Raw genomic sequence first — 25,844 nt, 5'->3', positions numbered from 1 at the left:
TATACATAGCAGTTGTTCAGAACTGCTTTGTATAGAAGAAACCATGATCTACTATGGACGCTGGTCACTCACGACCTTTATTCACAGGAGTGTTATAATGACAAGCATGGGGGTCTTCCATAGATTTCCTAGCTGTCATCACAACCTCTCGGCGCACCCTGATCACGTGACAGAGGTGTCAATAGGCGGGATTTGTGACGTACTTCCAGCTGGCCATTGTTTAATCCTGCTATTAGAGATTGACAGCGAGATTTAACTGGTTTATCTGGTCAACAGCTGCGGGTGGAGCTCCAAACCTTTTAGAAAGCTTGGTTCGGGTACCAGAACGGTACCCGAACTTAAACCAGAAATTAAACCCCATTGAAAATATGGTTACCTGAACTGACGTCACCGCTCTGCTTTCCGGCTCACAGACAGTACAGGAGGAGAGCAGAGAAGCAGAGCGCAGCGCTGGAGGACAGACAGCGGTAGGTATCTAGTGTTTGTTTTTTTTTACTTTTAGCATGGTATCCAGGGTAAACATCGGGTTACTAAGCGCGGCCCTGCGCTTAGTTACCCGATGTTTACCCTGGTTACCGGCATCGTTGGTCGCTGGAGAGCTGTCTGTGTGACAGCTCTCCAGCGACCAAACAGCGACGCGGCAGCGATCCGAATCGTTGTCGGTATCGCTGCAGCGTCGCTTAATGTGAAGGGGCCTTTACTCTAATTAAGGATCCACTTTCTAAGCTCAGTTTGTTTGTTATTTAAATGGCTATTTCTTATGCCATGTCTCTGCTCTTTTTGTTCATTTGTTTCTTCAGATACTTTTTTATACTATGCCTGATGAAGACATACAGTTAGGTCCATATATATTTGGACAGAGACAACATTTTTAGCATTTTGGTTATAGACATTACCACAATGAATTTTAAACAAAACAATTCAGATACAGTTGAAGTTCAGACTTTCAGCTTTCATTTGAGGGTATCCACATTAAAATTGGAAGAAGGGTTTAAGAGTTTCAGCTCCTTAACATGAGCCACAGTTTTTTAAAAGGGACCAAAAGTAATTAGACAGATTAAATAATTTTAAATAAAATGTTCATTTTTAGTGCTTGGTTGAAAACCCTTTGTTGGCAATGACTGCCTGAAGTCTTGAACTCATGAACATCACCAGATGCTGTGTTTCCTCCTTTTTGATGCTCTGCCAGGCCTTCACTGCGGTGGTTTTCAGTTGCTGTTTGTTTGCGGGCCTTTCTGTCTGAAGTTTAGTCTTTAACAAATAAAATGCATGCTCAATTGGGTTGAGATCAGGTGACTGACTTGGCCATTCAAGAATATTCCACTTCTTTGCTTTAATAAACTCGTGGGTTACTTTGGCTTTATGTTTGGGTCATTGTCCATTTGTAGTATGAAACGACGACCAATCAGTTTGCTGCATTTGGCTGGATCTGAGCACACAGTATGTCTCTGAATACCTCAGAATTCATTCGGCTGGTTTTGTCCTGTGTCACATCATCAATAAACACAAGTGACCCAGTGCCACTGGCAGCCATGCATGCCCAAGCCATCACACTGCCTCCACCGTGTTTTACAGATGATGTGGTATGCTTTGGATCAGGAGCTGTACCAAGCCTTTGCCATACGTTTCTCTTTCCATCATTCTGGTAGAGGTTGATCTTGGTTTCATCTGTCCAAAGAATGTTCTTCCCGAACTGTGCTGGCTTTTTTAGATGTTTTTTTAGCAAAGTCCAGTCTAGCCTTTTAGTTCTTGATGCTTATGAGTGTCTTGCACCGTGCAGTGAACCCTCTGTATTTACTTTCATGCAGTCTTCTCTTTATGGTAGATTTGGATATTGATACGCCTACCTCCTGGAGAGTGTTGTTCACTTGATTGTCTGTTGTGAAGGGGTTTCTCTTCACCATGGAGATTATTCTGTGATCGTCCACCACTGTTGTCTTCCCTGGGCGCTCAGGTCTTTTTGCATTGATGAGTTCACCAGTGCTTTCTTTCTTTCTCAGGATGTACCAAACTGTAGCTGTTGCCACTCTTAATATTGTAGCAATTTCTCGGATGGGTTTTTTCTGTTTTCGCAGCTTAAGAATGACTTGTTTCACCTGCATGGAGAGCTCTTTTGACCGCATGTTTACTTCCCAGCAAAACCTTCCAAATGCAAGTACCCCACCTCAAATCAACTCCAGGCCTTTTATCGGCTTAATTGAGAATGACATAACGAAGGGATTGCCCACACCTGTCCATGAAATAGCCTTGTAGTCAATTGTCCAATTACTTTTGGTCCCTTTAAAAACAGGGTGGCACATGTTAAGGAGCTGAAACTTCTAAACCCTTCATTGACTTTTAATGTGGATACCCTCAAATGAAAGCTGAATATCTGAACTTCAACTGCATCTGATTTGTTTTGTTTAAAATTAATTGTGGAAATGTCTATAACCAAAGTTAAATTTTTTTTGTCTCTGTCCAAATATATATGGACCTAACTGTAAGTAGTCTCAATAGCGTGCAATCAAACATCGCTTATTTTGTTTTTGCTAGCCATTAAAAGGTATTATATCTACAAAATTATTATTTTGTTGCTCCCACTGAGAACAATCAACAATTTTTCAACTGGCTAAACATGCAACCAAAACATTTTTTTCTTTCAACAAAATCTAAAAAGCACACTTTCTGTGACACACAGGATTTTGGCTTCATCAAAATCTAAATTTCGACACGGGGTTATTAAACTGCAATTCTTGATTCCAGTATGTGAGCAATTAGTAAACATCATGTTCTTAAATTGTTGTTTCTGCATACTAATGTTTGGATTAGTATTCACAGACTCTGACTATCACTCCCATTTCCCACGTGCTTTTTTTTATCCCTGTATGGGATGAACTACGCAGTAAAAGCCTAAAATGGTGCTGCTTGGTTGGCTCTCTTTTTCATAGTCCCTGTCATAGAACCCATAATGGACAGCGTTAGAAAATGGGTTCTAATAGCTGTAGGTCATTATGGGAAGCCTACCTCACTGCACCTGAAGTCATTAGCACACTCTTAGTCTTCAAGAGGGTGTGAAATGGCATCAAGTTATTTTTTTGCAGGTCATCTCTGCTAATGGCAGATTGTTCGAATGCACAGGGACTTACACATTCGAAGAAATTCAACTTGAAGTTGATCCTCTAAAAATCGATCTACTCATTTCAATTATCTACCAATAGGGTCAAATTAGGACTCATAATTTGTGTTTCTGCAACAATTTTTCTAGAATCCTGCAGTTATCTATCCAATGTCATGGTATCTACTTTATGCAACTGTGAAGGTGTGTCAAGATTTTCTTTCTGATAACCAAGCCTGCTACATTCCACAAGGTCAGTTCAAGTATGGAATGTGTAATCTGAGGTTAATCAGAAGAGCCCCTATTCTTGTAGGTTGTAGGTGTTTACAGGATGAGGTTCCTTGTCACTCTCAGTGAGGAATCTCACTAATTAAAGACATTCATTAGAGTTTAAGCTTGGAGGAAAAATAAGGGCAGTTAACCCCAAGAAAGAACACATAGAACTTAATGTTCCAGTGGGAGCTTGCGAGACAGTGAACTCCTGAACTCATGATGGCATCACTAGCTATTTTTTTCACAAGCAATAGCACCAATGAGCAACACTAGTCCAACAAGCCGCCTGCTCTTTAATAATAATATATTTGGTCTTCAGGCTGGACAGAAATAACCTTTACCTGTACTCCTGCCAGTAAAAAACCTCACCACAGCTTATTCCTGACACTGGAAGGGGTGCCACTACAGCACCGCAGTCCACTTTGAATGACAATGTATTTCCCAGGGAGCAGCTCATTCCATTCAGCCCCTGAACCAAACTATGGAAATCTGTAGACTTTAGCTAAGCTCATTTTTGTTGCAACAGAACATACCCTGTACTGTAACATGACTCTGCAGTAGTAGGAGACAGAAGTAACTCCACATAGACACCTGGACACAGGGACATCTGTATAAAAACTTGAAATACTGTATGCGATATTCACTCTGAAATTTCTTCATTTTCATTCATATTAACTTCCCATAGAGAAGACATGAACGCTTGGCTGATCTGTGTAGTCTTTTGTGTAGAACCCTCAGTCACATTCTTGTTATATCCCTTATTTTCCTTAAGTGACAACAGCCTGGGAATAGTAGTTCTCTTATATACTAGCATTACATCATGCTAAGTTTTGATCAGTTTTCTTTAGCATTTCTTTGTTCTCCAAGAATAAGTTACATTCATTTTAACCAATATATTAAATAATCTATATATATAATTGTCTAAGGGTCACTTCCGTCTGTCCTTCTGTCTGTCTGTCACGGTTATTCATTCGCTGATTGGTCTCGCCAGCTGCCTGTCATGGCTGCCGCGACCAATCATCGAGGGGCACAGTCAGTGGCGTAACTACAAAGTTATGGGCCCCGGTGCGAACTTTCAAATGGGGCCCCCCACCATGCCAAAATATTTTCCACCCAAATTCACATTTTCCCTATTAATATTGCACACTATAGCTTTATTGCAAAGTTGTATAGTGTGACCTCAGTTGCATAACTATCCAGTGCCCCATCCTGGCATATATTTGTCCCCCGTACTGCCATTGTTTTGTAATGTATAAAAGAAAATAAACCATTATACTCATCAGGGGCTAACATAGAAGTCATGGGGATCCATATGAGAAGTATAATGCACCCCCATAGTACTCCTTATAGTATAATACACTCCCCATAGTCCCCCATATAGTATTGTACACTCCTTAGTCCTCCATATAGTATAATACACTCCTCCGTATATTAAAATACACTCCTCATAGTCCTCCATATAGCATAATACACTCTTCGTAGTGCTCCATATAGTATAATACACTGCTCAGTCCTCCATATAGTATAATACACTCCTCAGTCCTCCATTTAGTATTATACACTCCACATAGTCCTCCATATATTAAAATACACTGCTCAGTCCTCCATATAGTATAATACACTGCTCATAGTGCTCCATATAGTATAATGCACCCCTCATAGTCCTCCACATAGTATAATACACTCCTCAGTCCTCCATTTAGTATTATACACTCCACATAGTCCTCCATATATTAAAATACACTGCTCAGTCTTCATATAGTATAATACACTCCTCATAGTGCTCCATATAGTATAATGCACCCCTCATAGTCCTCCATATAGTATAATACACTCCTCAGTCCTCCATTTAGTATTATACACTCCACATAGTCCTCCATATATTAAAATACACTGCTCAGTCCTCCATATAGTATAATACACTCCTCATAGTGCTCCATATAGTATAATGCACCGCCATAGTCATCCATGTTGTACAATTCACTTCCCATAGTATGATGGACCATAGTTCTTCATATAGTATAATATATTCCCCATAGTCCTCAATTCAGTATAATGCAGCCCATATATAGTATAATACAGCCACCCCACAGAGTATACTGCAGCCCTGCCATACAATACAATGTAACCCCCATAGAATATAATGCAGCCCCCCTCACAGTATAATGCAGCCCCTCCATACAGGGGCAGTGAGAAAGACATGAGCAAATGGTGACTAGGGGGCAGGGGACAAGGACACAAGGGGAGTAGGGGAGACAGGCACAATGGTAACATAGGGGGGCTAGGGAGCAAGGAAGACAGGCACAAGGGGACACATGGTGGCTAGGAGGCAGGGGAGGTTACAAGGGGACTAGTGGGCAAGGGAGACTGACACAAGGGGACAAGGGAGACTGGCACAAGGGGACACACAGGGACTAGTTGGCCAGGGAGACTGAGAAGGGGACACACAGGGACTAATGGGCAAGGAAGACTGGCACACGGGGACAAGGGACACAAGCATAAGGGGACAAGGGAGACAGGCGCAAGGGGACACACAGGGACTAGTGGGCAAGGGACACTGACACAAGGCTACACATGGGGACAAGGGATAGAAGCACAAGGGGACTCATAGGGACTAAGAGGAATGGGAGAAGGGCACAATGGGACACACGGGGACTAGGGTGCAATGGAGACAGGCACAAGAGGACACAAGGGGATTCTGAGGGCAGAGTAGATAAGGACGCAAGGGGACAGAGGAAGATGGGGAGGAGACTTGGGAGGAGGGAAGAAGGGGGCACAGGGATTACAAGGACAGGGTAGATGGAGAACACACGGTGAGAAAGGGGACAGGGGAGACTTGAGAGCAGAGCAGACGAGTCACACGGGGACAAGGGGCAGGGAATGCATGGGGGGTGCAGGAGGACTCAGGGCATGGGAGATGAGGAGCATTGGGAGACCAGGGGAGGAGGAACAAGGTGTGTACGGGGAGCCCAGAGGAGCATCATGACCTGAACCTGGGGACCTACTAGGACATGGGGCATGGGACAGCAGGGAGGAAATGGGGCTGGTGTCACAGGGGGCCAGGGACGCTGGGGGCCGAGACGGCGACACAAGGGCGGCAGACACACCTCACTTCCGCCGGTCCCGTACACCTCCATGTTCATCCCCGGATCCTCCATATGGCTGAGCTGCTGCGGCATCCCCCTCCTGGGCGGCTTGGTCCACGTGCCCCCCACTAGCTCCGGAACCACCTGTTCCCGGTCCCAGCAGCCACCACAGGCTTTGCCAATATGGCGGCCACCATCACCTGTGCAGATGCTGCACTGCCTGGGCCCCACACACAGCGGGTGCGCGATGAAGTGATGTCATCACGCACCCGCAGTGTCAGAGGCAGAGGGGAATGATGGGAGAGGGAGCATCAGCTGATGTTCTCTCCTCCATCATTGCTTTGAACTGTACCGGCATCATAAATGTCGGTATAGTTCACTGCGGCGGGGAAAGTCAGGTGCCTCTGACCTATCGGGCCCCTGACTTGCCAGTCTGTCGTAGTTACGCCCCTGCCTCACACACACTACGGATATCACACACACACTTCAGATATCACACACACACACACACACACTACAGATATCACACACACACACACACTACAGATATCACACACACTACACAGATATCACACACACTACAGATGTCATACACACTACATATATAACACACGCACTACAGATATCACACACACACACAGACACACTACAGATATCACACACACTACAGATATCACACACACACATACTACAGATATCACACACACACACACTACAGATGTCATACACACACTACATATATAACACACGCACTACAGATATCACACACACACACTACAGATATCACACACTACAGATATCACTCACACACACACACACTACATATATAACACACGCACTACAGATATCACACACACACACACACTACATATATAACACACACACACACACTATAGATATCACACACAAACACACCAGCTCATACACACATCTCACACTCCTCTCTGGTAAAGGGGAGGCTGATATTAACCTGAAGCTCCTCAGCGTCTCCTGCTTGCACACCGCTGTCATGTCCCGCCCCTCCCCCGCTCTCCCCTTCAGTCCCGGGGCTCAGAGCAGGAGACGCTGTCACAGTCTCACAGTGCTGACTGGAGCTGCTTCCAACTTCCAAGTTCCTCTCCCATACCCCGGCTGCCCCCTCCCCCTAGATACGCCTGGGACTGTTGCCGTGCGGAGGGATCTCCTCCTGCACTGCAGCATGGTGTCGGCCGGTGCCTCTGACCTGCCGGGCGGAGGGCCCCTGACCAGCCGGGCCCCGTCGCAATGGTGACCGCTGCGACCGCGGTAGTTACGCCACTGGGCACAGTCCAGAGGAAAATAGCAGCTCCTTACTCCCCGCAGTCAGTGCCTGTTGCCCGCATACTTCCCTCCGGTCACCACTAACACAGGGTTAATGCCGGTGGTAACGGACCGCGTTATGCCGCAGGTAACGCACTCCATTACCGCCGCTATTAACCCTGGTGTCCTCAACTTTTTACTATTGACGCTGCCTATGCGGCATCAATAGTAAAAAAAAGGTAATGTTAAAAATAATTAAAAAAAAAAAACCTGCTATACTCACCCTCCGAAGTCGCTTGCGCCGGCCGCCATCTTCCGTTGCAGGTTCCGGTGGCAATGATGGTATGGGAGAAGGACCTGCCATGACGTCACGGTCATGTGACCGCGACATCATCACAGGCCCTGCGCGCCTGCGCTAGAAAGACCTGCCATGACGTCACGGTCATGTGACCGCGACGTCATCACAGGTCCTGCGCTCATACCAACTCTGGGACCAGAGGCTGCCGTGGACTACAAGGGGCCCTCGGAAAGGTGAGTATATGTTTATTTTTTATTTTTTCAACTGTGACAAACCTGGCTGGGCAATATACTATGTGACTGGCCAATATACTACATGGCTCTGTGCTGTATACTACTTCGCTGTGCAATATACTATGTAACTGGGCGATATACTACGTGGCTCTGTGCTGTATACTACATCGCTGTGCAATATACTACGTAGCTCTGTGCTGTATACGTCGCTGTACAATATACTACATAACTGGGCAATATACTACGTGGCTCTGTGCTGTATACGTCGCTGTGCAATATACTACATAACTGGCCAATATACTACATGGCTCTGTGCTGTATACTACGTCGTTGTGCGATATACTACGTCGCTGTGCAATATACTACGTAACTGGGCAATATACTACGTGGCTCTGTGCTGTATACTACATCACTGGGCAATATACTACGTCACTGGGCAATATACTATGTGGCTGCGCAATATACTAAGTCACTAGGCAATATACTATGTGGCTGGGCAATATACTACGTCACTGGGCAATATACTACATGGCTGGGTAATATACTACGTGGCTGGGCAATATACTACGTGGCTGGGCAATATGCTACGTGGCTGAGCAATATACTTCATGGTTGGGCAATATACTACGTCGCTGGGCAATATACTACATCACTGGGCAATATACTTCGTGGCTGGGCAATATACTACGTGACTGTGCAATATACTACGTGGCTGGGCAATATACTACGTGGCTGGGCAATATATTACATGGTTGGGCAATATACTATGTCGCTGGGCAATATACTTTGTCACTGGGCAATATACTACGTGACTGGCCAATATACTACGTCGCTGGGCAATATACTACATCACTGGGCATTATACTACGTCACTGGGCAATATACTACGTGGCTGGGCAATACACTACGTGGCCGGGCAATACACTACGTGACTGTGCAATATACTACGTGACTGTGCAATATACTACGTGGCTGGGCAATATACTACATGGCTGGGCAATATACTACGTGGCTGGTAATATACTACGTGGCTGGGCAATATACTACGTGGGCTGTGCAATATACTACGTGGCTGGGCAATATACTACGTGGCTGGGCAATATACTACGTGGACATGCATATTCTAGAATACCCGATGCGTTAGAATCGGGCCACCATCTAGTAGATTAATATTCACAGATAAGAAATTGTAAATCTAGGTATACATTGTGCTTGATAATATACAGGTGCTTCCCAAAAAAATAGAATATCATCAAAAAGTTAATTTATTTCAGTTCTTCAATACAAAAAGTGAAACTTTTATATATAGAGTCATTACAAACCGAGTGATCTATTTCAAGTGTTTTTTTCTGCTAATGTTGATGATTATGTCTTACAGCCAATGGAAACCAAAAGTCATTATTTCAGTAAATTAGAATAATTAATGAAAACACACCTACAAAAGCTTCCTAAGCGTTTAAAAAGGTCCCTTAGTCTGTTTCAGTAGGCTCCACAGTCCACAGGGGAAGGCTGCTGGCTTGACATGTCCAGAAGGCAGTCATTGACACACTCCACAAGGAGGGTAAGCCACAAAAAGGGCAGCACGGTGGCTCATTGGTTAGCACTGTAGCCTTGCAGCGCTGGAGTCCTGGGTTCAATTCCCACCAAGGACAACATCTGCAAAGAGTTTGTATGTTCTCTCCGTGTTTGCGTGGGTTTCCTCCGGGCACTCCGGTTTCCTCCCACATTCCAAAGACATACTGATAGGGAGTTTAGATTGTGAGCCCCATTGGGGACAGCGGTGATAATGTCTGTAAAGCGCTGCGGAATATGTTAGCGCTATATAAAAATAAAGATTATTATTATTATTGTTACAGAAGCTGGCTGTTCACAGAGTGCTGTATCCAAGCATACTTATGGAAAGTTGAGTGGAAGGAAAAAGTGTGGTAGAAAAAGGTGCACAAGCAACCGGGATATCCGCAGCCTTGAAACGATTGTTAAGAAAAGGCCATTCAAAAACTGGGAAATTCAAAAGGAGTGGACTGCTGCTGGAGTCATTGCTTCAAGAGCCACCACACACAGATGTATCCAAGACATGGGCTACAAGTGTCGCATTTCTTGTGTCAAGCCACTCATGACCAATAGACAAGGCCAGAAGCGTCTTAAGCTAGGTTCACATTGTGTTAGTGCAATCCGTTTAGCGCATACGCTAACGGAATGCGCTAACGCAATGTACAAAAAGGGATTGCGTTTAGAGATCCCGCTAGCGAAGATGCCCGATCTGCGCTAGCGAGAATGGACCCAAAAATGCTGCAAGCAGCGTTTGAGGTCTGTCAGAAAATAACGGGACATCGCTAACGCATGCCAAAAATGGCATACGTTAGCGATGCGTTAGATACATTGCGGTCAATGGGTGTGCTAACGGATCCGTTACATTGCGTTAGTGGCGCTATGTAACGGATTCTGTTAGCGTACTGCCTCTAACGCAATGTGAACCCAGCCTTACCTGGACCAAGTACAAAAAGAACTGGACTGTTGCTCAGTGGTCCAAGGTGTTGTTTTCAGATGAAAGTAAATTTTGCATTTCATTTGGAAATCAAGGTCCCAGAATCTGGAGGAAGAGTGGAGAGGCACACAATCCAAGCTGCTTGAGGTCTAGTGTGAAGTTTCCACAATCAGTGATGGTTTGGAGAGCCATGTCATCTGCTGGTGTAGGTCCACTGTGTTTTATCAAGACCAAAGTCAGAGCAGCAGTCTTCCAGTAAATTTTAGAGCACTTCGTGCTTCCCTCTGCCGACAAGCTTTTTGGTGATGGATATTTCATTTTCTAGCAGGACTTGGCACCTGTCCACATTGCCAAAAGTAGCAATACCTGGTTTAAAAGCAACAGTATCACTGTGCTTGATTGGCCAGCAAACTCGCCTGACCTTAACCATGGAGTATTGTCAAGAGGAAGACGAGAGACATCAGACCCAACAATGCAGACGCGCTGAAGGCTGCTGTGAAAGCAACCTGAGCTTCCATAACACCTCAGCAGTGCCACAGGCTGATCATATCCATGCCGCATTGATGCAGTAATTGATGCAAAATAATAATACTAATCTTTATTTATATAGCACAAACATATTCCGCAGCGCTTTACAGATTAACAGTTTCAAACGCAAGTCATAAGTAACAACGTTAACAAGAAAAATAATTAAAGCAAAATAAGACAACCCTGCTTGTGAGAGCATATAATATACAATGAGGTGGGGAGATACAAAGTACAGGTGTGTATTTTACAATGATGGTCCAGCTATCTTCAGGGGATGGGGGATAGATGGAAGTAGTGAATGGGCTACACACACACACACACATACACACACACCCCTAAAATGACTTTCATTAGGAGCCCCGAACAAGTACTGAGTGCATTTACTGAACATACATTTCAGTAGGCCAACACTTCAGATTTAGAAATACTTTTTCAAGCTGGTGTTATAAAGTATTCTATTTTACTGAGGTAATGACTTTTGGGTTTTCACTGGCTGTAAGCCATAATCATCAACATTAACAGAAATAAACACTTGAAATAGATCATCACTCCGTTTGTAATGACTCTATATAATATGAGTTTGACTTTTTATATTGAAGAACTGAAATAAATTAACATTGTGATGATCTTCTAAGTTTGTGAGAAGCACCTGTACATGTCAAGACAGAATATTTTAAAGGTATAGTGAGGTGAGGAAAAAAACGAGAGAAAGGAAAGAATGATAAAAAAGTAGGATGGGAAATGATGGATTTGCAGGTTATAACACTAGTGTGCCTATGGTCCTGTAGGACCACAGTATCTTTAAAGTGCATCTAGCTCTACTAGTAACTTTTAATTATTTTATTTGTTTCCATAGTTCTATAGGGGCTTGTCTTATGCAAAATAAGATTTATTTATTTATTTAATGGCACCATTTTTAGGCACATATGTGTTATGTAACATTTAGAAGAAAATATATATTTTGCCATAGTTTGTTGGATATATTAATATGATATTCACTCTTCAGTAAAGATTAACATACTTTTTATCTTTTTTATTTCTCATGAAAGAATCAAAAGAGTCCGCACCACTTAAACACCTGCAGTGCTGCCGTCCATATCCCTACCTGAAGCTTTCGGGTGCTCCTCCAGGACCACAACAGTCTTCCAATATCAAATATAGACAAATGAATGGCACTCACCAGGCTAATTTTTCAGACTTTATTGCAGCATCTTCTGCGGGAGAATGGTGACCCGTTGAAGCGCACTTGCGCAAAACAATCGTCGTCATTCACGCACCCCTGTTCCCATTCTCCCGCAGAAGATGCTGCAATAAAGTCTAAAAAATTAGCCTGGTGAGTGCCATTCGTTTGTCTGTATTTGATATTGGAATACTTTTTTATTTTTTACTTTTACACTCAATGTAAATAAATGTATTTATTCATTTTTCTATTGCAAGACAATTTTTGTTTTTCTGCCAACAGAACAGTATCTGGCTTATTTTTGTGGGATGAGTTGAAGTTCTTATTTGCACCATTTAAAGTGTATACAAATTTTTACTTATTTTATATTTCAGTTTGGGGTGTTTTTGGGAGAAAAATAAATGATTTTAGCATTTGCAGGCTTTCCTTTTCACAATATTCACCACATGTGATAAACATGGCAACTCATTAGTTCAGGTCTTTAAGGCATAACCAAATATGTGCAATATTATTACCCTTATCGTAAAAGTGACAAGCATTGTGGTATGTCCTGCCTCTGGCAACACCTTACAGGAGCACAATGAGTACAGTTCTTGGGGCCTTCATTAGGCCATCAACTGCTATTTAAAGTAATTAACACGTTACAGTCACACCAAGTGACGATGAGGTGACAGAGAGGAGTTTCCTTCTGCATCCTGCTTTAATGCAGCTGACTCTATTGATCACATAATCTAAGGGGATAAAAGGTCCATGATCTGAGTGTTCTCCCCTTTTATTTGTTGGAGAAGAAACTTCTCTTTTTTATTTTTCGGTCAATATGGCCGTGTGAGGGCTAGATTTTTGTGGGACGAGTTGTACTTTTGAATGACACCATTGGTTTTACCATGTAATGTTCTAGACAACGGGAAAAAAATTCCAAGTGCGGTGAAATTCCCAAAAAAAAGTGCAATCCCACACTTGTATTTTGTTTGGCTTTTTTACTAGGTTCACTAAATGCTTAAACTGACCTGCCATTATGATTCTCCAGGTCATTACGAGTTCATAGACCCCAAATATGTATAGGTTCTTTTTTATCTAAGTAGTGAAAAAAAAAATCCAAACTTTGTTAAAAAAATAAAAAAATTGCGCCATTTTCTGATACCCATACTGTCTCCATTTTTCGTGATTTTGGGTTGGGTTAGGGCTTATTTTTTGTGTGCTGAGTTAATGTTTTTAATTATACCATTTTGGTGCAGATACGATCTTGTAATCGCATGTTATTGCATTTTAATGCAATGTTGCGGCGACCAAAAAAAGTAATTCTGGGGTTTTGTCTTTTTTTCTCACTACGTAGTTTAGCGATCAGGTTAATATTTTTTTTAGTTGATAGATCTGGAGATTCCGAAAGCGGCGATACCAAATATGTGTATGTTTGATTTTATTTTTATTGTTTGATTTTGAATGGGGTGAAAGGGGGGTGATTTGAACTTTTATATTTTTTTTATTTTTAAAAACATTTTCTTTTTACTTTTGTCATGCTTCAATAGCCTCCATGGGAGATTAGATACTGCCACAACCTGATCGGCTCTGCTACATAGAGGCGATGATCAGATCGCCTCTATATAGCAGATTTACTTACTTGCTATGAGCACCAACCACTGTGAGACCTCCGGTTGTCATGCCAACACACCGGAGACCTGCGATCATGTGACAGGGTCACCGGTGTGCATATTTCTGGCGCAAAGGCCGAAAGCATGATTTAAATGCTGCTGTCAGCGTTTGACAGCAGCATTTAATGGGTTAATAGCCACGGGTGGATCGCGATTCCACCCGTGGCTATTCCGGGCACATGTCATCGGTTCAAAACAGCTGACATGTACCGCCGGAGCCCACATCAAAGGGAGGGAGACCGACATCGGCGCGCTATTATGCCCGATGTCAGAAAGGGGTTAACATTGGAGAAACTGCTATTACCACAATGATATATCCAAGCATATTAGCAACAAATAATGGTTTATATAGAATATATCGCCTTTAGTATTCAAAATAAAACTAGGTATTGATACATATTTCCTTCTTTTTACCAAATGGAGATTATTTTCTGTATATGACCATAGATGTGGTCATCTCGTTTCATTTTTTTTGTGTTTAGAACACTAAGGCTGGGGTCACACTTACTGTAAGGAAGATCGGTCCGAGTCTCCCTATCGAGAGTCGCATGAGTGTTCTCCGTATTGTCTTCTGTGTGTAATGCGTTTGCATTGCGATGATGCGATTTTCTTGCAGCTGTGTATCCGTATGGCATTCGTATGACATGCGTACGGCTTTACGTTTCTCATTGATTTTCCCCATTGAATTTAATGGCTCAATGGGCTGAAATGAGGAAAACGAGTGCATATTTGTCACAAGCTAAACGAATGATCCGTGTGGTGTCCGAGTTTTTCTCACACCCATAGGCTTGCTTTGGCGAGTGGATTGGCAACGCTCCCGTGCTTGGCCCCTCTGCTGCTGTTGGCGCGGGAGCGTTGCCAATCCACCATTGAGCACACTACAGCATATGGTTTCCTGAGAACCACAGCCTGGTTCCTCTGTTATTTTTTGGGGCTTCTCCAGACACACATTTATTGTGTGTTCCATTAAGTCAAACCTTTTTACATGACGTACTGATTAAAGCCGGGGATAGGCCGAAACGTCACTTTTCTGTCGCTCCCAAAATTCTCTATACTTTGAGCTGTTATCACTTTTTGTATTAAAACATTTTATGGCATTACGTACCAGACAGAGTACCAGACAGAGTGTGCGGTGAATACTTGATTTTTTTGTCTTTTGGTCCGATCACTAAGCCAGTTATAAATCCACCTAACAGTTTTCTTGTCCATTCCATACTTAGTCATTTTTTTTAATAAGGATGGTGTGAGATACTTTGTCAAATGCTTTGCTGAAGTCAAGATATACTATATCTACAGCATTTCCCTGATCCACCCAGTCAGTGATTCTGTCATAGATAGAAATTAAGTTAGTCTGACATGACTTATTAGTTACAAACCCATGCTGACTCTGGTTAATCACTTCATTCTTATCCAGGTACTTACATACATGTTGTTTAATAATTTGTTCAAAGATCTTTCCTGGTATGGAAGTAAGACTCACTGGCCTATAATTCCCTGGGTCCACCTTCTTCCCCTTTTTGAAGATAGGAACAACATTTCCTTTTCTCCAGTCTTCTGGGACTTTTCCTGTTCTCCAAGCATTTTCAAAGATTATGGAGAGTGGTTCAAAAATTTCTTCTGCACTCTCCTTGAGTGCTCTGGGGTGTAATTCATCTGGACTTGAATTCATTTATGTTAGCTAAGTATTTCCTCACTATCTTTCTGTTTATAGATATCCTGGATGCTTCTATTCGTTTAATAGGATAGTGAAGATCAGTTGATGTTACATTTTCCTTTCTGAGACAAAACAGATGCAAAATAGGAATTTAAAAGTTCGGCCTTCTCAACAACCTTTCTTACCATTTCATCATTTTCATCCTGTAAAAATCCTATAGCATATTTGACTTTTCTTTTACTTTTGACATATCCCCAAAATCTTTTTTTTATTGCTTTTGACATCTCTTGCAAGCCTTAATTCATTGTCAGCTTTAGATAATCTTATTAGTGCCCTGCAGGTTCTGCAGACAGCATTATATTCTTCTTTAGACATGCCTCCCTCTTTCCATTTGATAAACATTTCTTTCTTCCTTTTTAGAATGTGTTTAAGTTCTGTGTTCATCCATCCTGGTTTCCATAAATGCTTTGTATTCTTTCCTCTTTTTGGAATTATTAACGATTGTGCTTTGAGAATCTCATTTTTCAAGACTTCCCAACTTTCCTGGACATTTTTGTCCTTAAGGATATCCAGCTATTGGATCCCTCCGATTCTCTTTCTGAGTCCCTTAAAATCTGCCTTTCTGAAATCTAACCTTGAATTCTGAGTCTTCACAGGTCTTCCTCTTCTAGTTATTCAAAATTCTAAAATAGCATGGTTGCTACCTCCTAGGGTCCCAGCCACTCTTACCTCCTCAACCATTTCCCCCCTGTTTATAATGATTAAATCCAAGGTAGCAATTCTCACCTTCAGTATTTGGTCAGTATTTTTATTTTACCTCAGTATTTGTAAGCCAAAACCAGGAGCGGGTGATAAATACAGAAGTGGTGATGTGTTTCTATTATACTTTTCCTCTGACTGTTCCACTCCAGGTTTTGTCTTACAAATATGGAGGTAAAATATTGACCATATACTGAAGGTGTGAATGTGGCATAAATCAGTAAACGGTAAGAGTGCATGTAAATAGGGTTTTTAAGTTATATTGTTTTGATCCAAAAAGCATAAAACCATCACACCAAAGTCAAGGTGTAGATATAGGGATGGCCCTAACCTGTCTCTAATATTAAAACCTTATATTTTGACAATGTGAATAAGAGGAGAGCAGGACAGGGCCAGACTGAGACACCCATCCATGTAAAGCTATACAGAAGGGATACTTACCACGGAATGGGGAGCCCTGTCCCGTTTGTACAAAATACAGAAGCCATGATGACCCCACTGCAGCCTGTGAACAATCACTTTGGGCATTCACAGACAGCCAGCACTAGAGCAAGGGAAGGTGAGTGCAGTTGGTTTTATTATTTTTGAAAGAACAAACTGATGGGGGTAAAAACAAAAAATTAGCATGGAAAACCCAAAGGTAATCTGTCACCAGGTTTTACATACCCATATGAACGCAGCATGATGTAGGGGCAGAGACAATGATTACAGCAATGTATCTTTTAGTGGGCTGCTTGCTGTATTTTTGTTAAAATCACTGTTTTAGACCCCATTTAGACGTCCGTCTTGCACGCACGAGTTGTATCCCTTTTTTTAATGAATAGAACACATACCCATCATTGTCTAGGGTGCTATTCACATGTCCGTGGTTTTTTCATGGACTGTGTGCCAGCGCAAAACTGGCAGCCCAGATGAAAGGGGCAAATTTAAATTTATGTAGGTGTGAAAAACACGTACAGCATATCCGAGTGCAGTCCCTATTTCACATGGCAAAGGATAGGAGATTTTTAAGTTATCTATTTATCCACTGATGACACACTGATGGTAAAAGCGGAAACACACGGACCGCACACTGATGACACACGGATCAAACACTGATGACAGATGGACCATGCACTGATGACACACGGATCAAACACTGATGACAGATGGACCACGCACTGATGACACATGGACCACGCACTGATGACACATGGACCACGCACTGATGACACACGGATCCAAAACACTGATGACACACGAACCACACATTGATGACACATGGATCCAAAACACTGATGACACACGAACCAAACATTGATGACACACAGACCACACACCGATGACACACGGACTGTACACTGATGACACATGGACTGTACCCTGAAGACACACGGATCCAAAACACTGATTACACACGGACCATACACTGATGACACACGGACTACACACTGATGACACACAGACTGTATACTGATGACACAAGGATCACACACTGATGACTCACAGACCGTACACTTGATGATCCGTCTTCTGGCAGCAATGGGCGGTTCCCGGTTTCACCCATTGATCCCCTAGTCCATGAGCCTGTGCAGCCAAAGCAAACAGGGCTGCAGCAATCCAAGGGTTCCACGTGGGCTGACGTGCACGGTCCGGCTGAAAGGACCGCGGCCTACTGTCCTGTAGCCAACCCTCGCTTCTCTGCACGTGCGCGGTATTAACTGTCACTAGGCGCGTGGCGCTCTTTACACTCACTGTCCAGCTAGTGGTACTGGGAGATGTCAGCTGAAGTCTGTCGCATTGCCACTGCTCAGGGTGCGGAGAGCGCTGCTCACCCTTCTGCTCTCTCTCTGACGGCGGGAAACTATCTGCCACTTTGCGCGCTTTCCCCTTAGCTACCGGTTCACCCGGGCTCCCTCCTTCCAGGTCATGGGACCGGTCCGGTCTCCTATTCCTTCTCCCGGGCAACATGGGACGCAGCCTCGACAGTTCCGGACCCAGCTCAATATAGGTACCCGCAGGTTGGTTTTCCTCCTTACACACTGATGACACACGGACCATACGCTAATGACACATGAACCACACACTCATGACACCTGTACATGTGAGGAGGGGTATACATAATAAAAACAAGTACAATAATCTTAATCAATACAAGACAAGACTGATACATGAGGAGAGAGGACCCTGCCCATGAGGGTTTACAATCTACAATGGATGGGTGAGAATAAAGTAGGTGAGGGTAGAGCTGGTCACGCAGCGGTTTGGTCTATCAGTGGTCACCGCAGGTTGTAGGCCTGTTGGAAGAGGTAGGTCTTGAGGTTTGTTTTAAAGGTTTCCATGGTAGGTGAGAGTCTGATGTGTTGGGGTCGAGAGTTCCAAAGTATGGGGGATGCACTGGAGAAATCTTGTATGCGATTGTGGGAAGAGGAGATAAGAGGGGAGTATAGAAGGAGATCTTGTGGGGATCGGAGGTTGCGTGCAGGTAAGTACCAGGAGATGAGCTCACAGATATATGGAGGATAAAAATTGCGGATGGCTTTGTATGTCTTGGTTAGGGTTTTGAACTGGAGTTGTTGGGTAATGGGGAGCCAAGTGCAGGGATTGACAGAGGGGAGAGGCTGGGCAATAGCGGGGCAATAGCGGGGGGACAGGTGGATTAGTCGGGCAGCAGAGTTTAGGATAGATTGGAGGGGTGTGAGTGTTAGAGGGGAGGCCGTAGAGTAGGAGGTTGCAGTAGTCAAGGCACGAGATAATAAGGGCATGGACTAGGGTTTCTGCAGATTCTTGGTTTAGGAATGTACGGATCTGGGAAATATGTTTGAGTTGAAGTCGTCAGGTAGTGGAAAGGGCTTGGATATGTGGTTTGAAGGAGAGATCAGTGTCAAGGATTATCCCAAGGCAGTGAGCTTGTGGGACTGGGGAGAGAGAGCAGCCATTTATTTTAATGGATAGATCTGTTGGGGGGAGTCGATTGAGATGGGGGAAAGATGATGACTTCTGTTTTGTCCATATTAAGTTTTAGAAATCTAGCGGAGAAGAAGGATGAAATAGCAGACAGACATTGTGGGATTCTGGTAGGGAGGTTATATCTGGTCCAGAGATGTACAGTAGATCTGTGTGTCGTTGGCATAGAGATGACAATCTTAGTCATATCAAATACATCACAATATATAACACACATTGAATAACAGTAGGGGACAACACATTACATTAGCATTACAGTATATAAACATTGCATCACATCAACACGAAGGTATTACATGTGCACAGCAACCAAAGGAGGGGCACCACGTGATGCACCAAGTCACCCCCTTACATTCCTCCCTTCTTAAATATGGTCGTCCCCGACCATGGCGACACCTGTAACCTACAGTGGTTAAAACACATTCCACTTTAATATAACATCCTAGAACATTAATAAAATTCACACAGTCTCTGTTGACTTCAAGAAGTCATCCATGACCCCGGCTCCACTCGGTTGAAGCCCTGGAACAAAGAGTTTAAGTTCTTTAACATGGGCCATGCTTACCCTGGTCCCTTGGCTCCTGGAACCTATACACATAAGAAGCAACAATTTGGGGCCCATAGGGCCAGTCGTTTCCTGCTCCGGGTTTCCAAACACAGGAATCAATAAAGCACAGGAATTCACTTTAAACAAACATACTGACTAATGGTCAACTCGGCAACAGTTCTCTCAGTCGTTACCCGACTCACTCCTCGGGTCCTCCAAATAACACTGTGGGTCCATTTAACCCTGGTCTCTACTTTATGGGAACCACGAGACTTAATGTCCACGTTCACAATGGCCCACAGCCAACTTACCACAGGTTCAAACAGTTCATGTGGTTCTGACCCGGCTCACCCCTCAGGTCCTCCTGCACAGGTGTTTCCCCCTCCCTTCTTTTGCAGATCACAGGATCACTCAAAATGAGTGGGTTGTTTATTTAACAGGGACAGTTCAAGGTTAAAAGTAGGTACAGTTCAGGATGAAAACAGTCTTTAAAGTAGCTGCACTCACAGTCCATAACAATTAACCCTTTTAGGGCTACAGTCCTATAATCCAGCAGATGTTGCGCAACGGTGTGAAAGCAAAAACTTGGAGGGGGGAAACAAACAAAAGTCTTTCAACTATACCTGACACCAGGTTCTGGTGTCAATCAGGGCTCCTTGCCCCTCAGGAGATGCGGAGCAGTCTCTCTCTTGGTGCAACTGGCACAACTGTTCTTACTTAAAGGGGTCCTTAATAGTCAATGCAGGACCGCGGATCATCCAGACAGACATACTTCCTCCCCTGGGGCATCGCAGCTCCTTTAAGATTCAGCGCTCCCACCACTTCGTCTCTTTGATGACCCCTCTAATCCACCTGGCCTACTCTGCAGTATGCACCCGGGCATCCTCAAGGTACACACGGCTGGGAATGACAGAGACTGAGGCATGTAGCGTGGCTGGCACAGGTGGTAGGGCCGACATGGGTGGCGGGGCCAAGGAATGTACAGAAACCGAGACGGGTGGGGGCCGCTCACTCACCAAAGCCGCAACAACTTATTTCCACACGATCTCCATAATTTCGATCACAACATGCAATGGCTTCTTCTCTTCAACCATGATGATTAATTCTTCGTCTTCCCACCCCTTCGTGGGTGGAGTCACTTCCAACTGCTCCACCCGTTTCTTCATACTCTGCTGCAGATGTTGGGGTCTTTTCTTCAGCCACACCCCCTTTTGGGCGGGCATCAGCCTTCCATTTTCATGCCTTGTTCCATTGGAAATGCCCACAATAGGCGGCACGGCACCCAGATTTCACGCCATTAGCCATCTTGGTGCTATTTGGCGCCATTACACAGTCACTCAGCCACCATCTTTGATGTACTCACAGCTGTCACTTTTAAGGTTCCTCCGCTCGCAATATGCAAGGCAGCACGGTGGCGCAGTGGTTAGCACAGCAGCCTTGCAGCGCTGGAGTCCTGGGTTCAAGCCCCACTAAGGACAACATCTGCAAAGAGTTTGTATGTTCTCTCCGTGTTTGCGTGGGTTTCCTCCAGGTACTCCGGTTTCCTCCCACATTCCAAAGACATACTGATAGGGAATTTAGATTGTGAGCCCCAACGGGGACAGCGACGATAATGTGTGCAACCTGTAAAGCGCTGCGGAATATGTTTGCGCTATATAAAAATAAAGATTATTATTATTTATCTGGATCCTGCCAACTACGCCAATTCTGTAAGGGGACCAGGGTGGTAGCCGTGGCAACAGGAATTAGCGTTTCCTCACCCTGGTGCCTCACAGGTGAAATATAAAGTTTTTTTCAGGTGCTTAGCACTCATGGTTTCTGTCATTCTGGCTTCAGAGTTCCCAATTCCAAAGATCAATGCGGATTCACAGTCTTTTGCAAACATTTCAACTTTACTTGAAACACAGGCACATAACACTTTAGCAGCACATTCCATACACCGTTTCATATCCTGTTCTTTCCCTGGCTTCCAGGCAAACTTTAACTCTTCTGTGACCTCTTCCTTCAATCTATCTGTAGTCCCATCTGTCTCTATGGACTCTCTTTGTCCCGTTTGTCCTTTCTGCATCACCAGCTCTTCAAAATCCCCTTGTCTAGCTTCCATAGGAAAAGTTGCCAGGAACAGTATTAGGCTACGTTCACATTAACGTTGCGTCAGGCGCAGCCGCGGCGACGCATGCGTCATGCGCCCTTATATTTAACATGGGGGGCGCATGGACATGCGTTGCACTTGCGTTTTCTGACGCATGCGTCAGGGCGCAGAGGACGCTGCATGATGCCGTTTTTTCGGCGCCAAAAACCATGCAAAAGTGGACGCATGCATCACAAAACGCTGCGTTGTGCATGTGTTTACATTTGCGTTGTGCGTTGCGTCGCCGACGCTGCACCGCACAACGCAAATGTGAACGTAGCCTAATAGCTGCTCCTGTCCTGGTCATAGACCCAGGATTTTCCCTGGAGATAGTTCCACTAAACTGGTGCCCATCCACAGTGTCTTAAGGCCTGAGGCCCCACTCCTTTATAACAGCTTTCTCTTCCCAGCTTGAGGCTGTTCCATAAGCAATATGCTCCTTGCCCTCAGGGCAGGATGCCCCAGACTGCAACTAATCTTAATCAGGAACTTCAGTGCCTCTCCTATATTTCCCTGATGTGTGCTGCTCTGCTCTACAGACCCTCCCAATTGCTACCTGCATCTCAGTAACCTATTCTATGCTACTACCTTACCCTAATGTGCCCCCCTTAATCTAATCCACTAATATACTATAATAACCTCTATCCTATCTTATCCCTAATCTTAGACATATCAAATACATCACAATATATAACACACATTGAATAAGAGTAGGGGACCACACATTACATTAGCATTACAGTATATAAACATTGCATCACATAAACATGAATAACCACCAAGGTCCTGCATGTATTACATGTGCACAGCAACCAAAGAAGGGGCGGCACATGACGTACCAAGTCATCCCTTACACCAGCACAGTACCAAAGATGGTGCACATTACAGAGTCTCACCCTTCCGCTGATTATTTTTTACATGTTGAACTGTTCTGGCAGGTACATGCCTTTCTTCTGACAAAATTAAAAGTGAGAGTCTGGGAAGGGGCCTGCAGGGTAACTATGACGGCTCTGACAGGTCTATCACAGCATTGACAGCTCCTACAGGCCTACCAGAGAATTGACAGCTCCTACAGGCCTACCACAGCAATGACAGCTCGGACAGGCATACCACAGCATTGACAGCTCTGACAGGCCTGCCACTGTATGGAAAACTCTGACAGGCCTAAGCATTGACAGCTCTGACAGGTCTACCACAGCATTGACAGCTCTGACAGGCCTACCAATTGAACAGGCCTACTTAGTTCAATTTATCATGTAATTTCTCACTTATGTTTTTTTTTATAAATTGTGCCTAATTTTCCTGCATTCATACTAAGGAGATTATCTTGATAATAGCTAATTAATCATCACATGTGTTTCTCACCTTTCAGGAACGTTCTTATTCTGAACCAGACTGCTCACTTAGATACTGAGGACTAAGAACACTACAAGTGTTCGAAACGCGTTCAGTGGTTCATGGCATTTTCTCCTTGGCAAATGCCGGTTATTTGTAAGCGGCTTTTCATTTTAAAGATGTCAAAATAAAGACATTTTGTTTTTATCTCCGGAGCTGGATACCTCTTTTTCTCCTCATACAAGTTTACAGCTTTGGGCAGAGACGCTTCTCCGTGCTCGAATTTTTCCCTTTGATTATGGGAATGTTCTTATAAGGGTGAGCTGAATTTTTCTTGCTCTGAATTGTCTGCTTTTCATGCACTCCTTACTAAATTATTATGTTTTGGACTTAATGGATATACATTGCTGTTAAGCTGCTATCCATGTCACTATGCAAAGTGGACATTTGTTTCAACAATGCCTTTAGATTTTTTCTTGTTTTTATTTTCACATTTGTTTTAAAAATCCTATACCAATGGTGCACTTTTTGCAAGACCAAATCTACCCCATATGGAGTTTCTAATTGATCCCTCTAGAAGGGAACGTGCAGCACAGGTCTATCAATCAGTGAGCAAAAATGCAGACACCTCTCCAGACATATTAAACACTATGTATGCAATAAAAAAAATTATCTCTCAATGAGACACGCATTTGGCGGGATCAAACCACCCTTGAAAATTATATTGAACAAGACATTATTCCAAGAGGTTTGCAAATAAAAAAAATCCCTACAACGATATTTAATGAGGATTTCGTAAAGGAATGGAATACTTTATTGTCTAATTGTTCAAAACAACTAATGCAACTCATAGTGAAATATGAAAATAATGAACTGTCCACTATTAAAAATAATCTGGACAAAGACCTGCTGTCACTCAAATCCACAGTGACCAAGCAGGAATATGAAGACTTCCAAAAAGACCTAAGGACAAAATTACATTCCCTGGAGGAGTCTATTATTTTGACCAAAAAGAGGAAATTCAGCAGGGATGTTTTTGACTACACGAATAATCAGGTCTACGAATGGGGTAGATGGGAAAGGCAACCAACGCCACCCAGATCAATTTTGAAAAAACGCACTCGCACTTCGGAGTCGGATGTATCTGTTGATTCTTCGAACAATCATGACAGCAACATGCGTCAAATGACTAATGATAATAAATCGCAAACTAGTTACTATTGTAAGTCAAGAAATTATAATGTTGGACTTCCAAAAAATAATGCCTCAAAAAACGCATCAGGAGCGGTGGGAGAAAACATCATAAAAATGTCCCCCCTTCTTTCAAAATTGACTGAGGAGCTACAACAAGACGCCTCGTTAGATGTGATAAATCTTCCATCCATTGTTCTTTCAGATGCAGAGACTAAATTATTATCAAAAGGTTTGAACTTTGCTCCAACTAATACGGATCTCAACGTTTTTTCCACTTTGAAAGATATCAATACATTTGTTAGAGACTTAACAGTAAAAAAAAACATTTTTTTTTACAGAAGAACAAGAAGTGCCTGTTCCTTTTCAACCACTTGTCTTAAATGATTTTTCTGAACAGAATGGTTTATTATGCCTTATGGATTTGGACACCACAAATGAATCTCCAATGGACACTAATTTGATCACTGCGTTCAGAACCAAGAATCCCTCATTTTATCCAGTTCACACAAGGACTGATTCTATGGATCGCTTCCAGGAAAACGTAGAAAGGGACATCCGAAAACTTATGCTGGAATCTGCCGTTCGTTCCAAGAAATACAACTTGTCAAGACCAGAACTTGAAGCTTTCAAGAAGTTAAAATCTTATACAGACATTATTATTAAAATGTCGGATAAAGGGGGATCAGTGGTGGTTCTAAATGAATCGGATTATATTAATGCTATTCATGACATGTTGTCAGATACTAATATCTATCACCAGCTCAAATCAGATCCCACATTGGAATATCTGACAATTTGCAAAAGAATTATTGATGACGGTCTAGGTCAGGATTTTTTTAACCAAAAAAACAGGCGGAGTATATTTTCATTGATAATCCTGTAATCCTGATCCTACATGCCCTGCCTCAGACGCATAAAAATATCTTTCCACCTCCTTTGCGTCCCATTGTTTCAGGCATTGGGTCTTATAGTGAACACTTAGGTGAATGGCTCAATACTATTCTTCAACCGTTAGCACAAAGAGTACCCCGCTATCTGAAAGATTCCAGAGGTATACTTAATATCTCTAATGAAATCACGTGGAACTCCCGGTCATGGTTAACTTGCGATGTAGTTGCTCTATACACGTCCATCCCACATTAGATAGCTTTACATGCAGTACAGTTTCATTTGC

The 25,844-nt window shown here is 43.3% G+C and overlaps 1 protein-coding gene across 3 annotated transcripts in view; it reads left to right on the top strand.

Annotated features, from left to right (window-relative positions):
- Nucleotides 1–25,844, top strand: part of LOC138649680 (gamma-aminobutyric acid receptor subunit pi-like) — a 272,373-nt gene that overhangs the window by 97,593 nt on the left and 148,936 nt on the right. Inside the window, exon 1 of one of the 3 annotated variants that reach the window (XM_069740302.1) lies at nt 23,752–23,794. The exons of the other annotated variants lie outside the window; for them this stretch is intronic. The gene's annotated coding sequence lies outside the window, so the exon portion shown is untranslated. Of the gene's footprint in view, nt 1–23,751; nt 23,795–25,844 lie in introns of those variants that run through there. 3 annotated transcript variants of the gene reach the window in all.

The sequence above is a fragment of the Ranitomeya imitator genome, chromosome 1 (assembly GCF_032444005.1).
Source record: "Ranitomeya imitator isolate aRanImi1 chromosome 1, aRanImi1.pri, whole genome shotgun sequence".
NCBI lineage: Eukaryota > Metazoa > Chordata > Amphibia > Anura > Dendrobatidae > Ranitomeya > Ranitomeya imitator.
The sequence above is the reverse complement of the archived record's forward strand: the minus strand, read 5'-3'. Positions and strand labels throughout refer to the sequence as shown.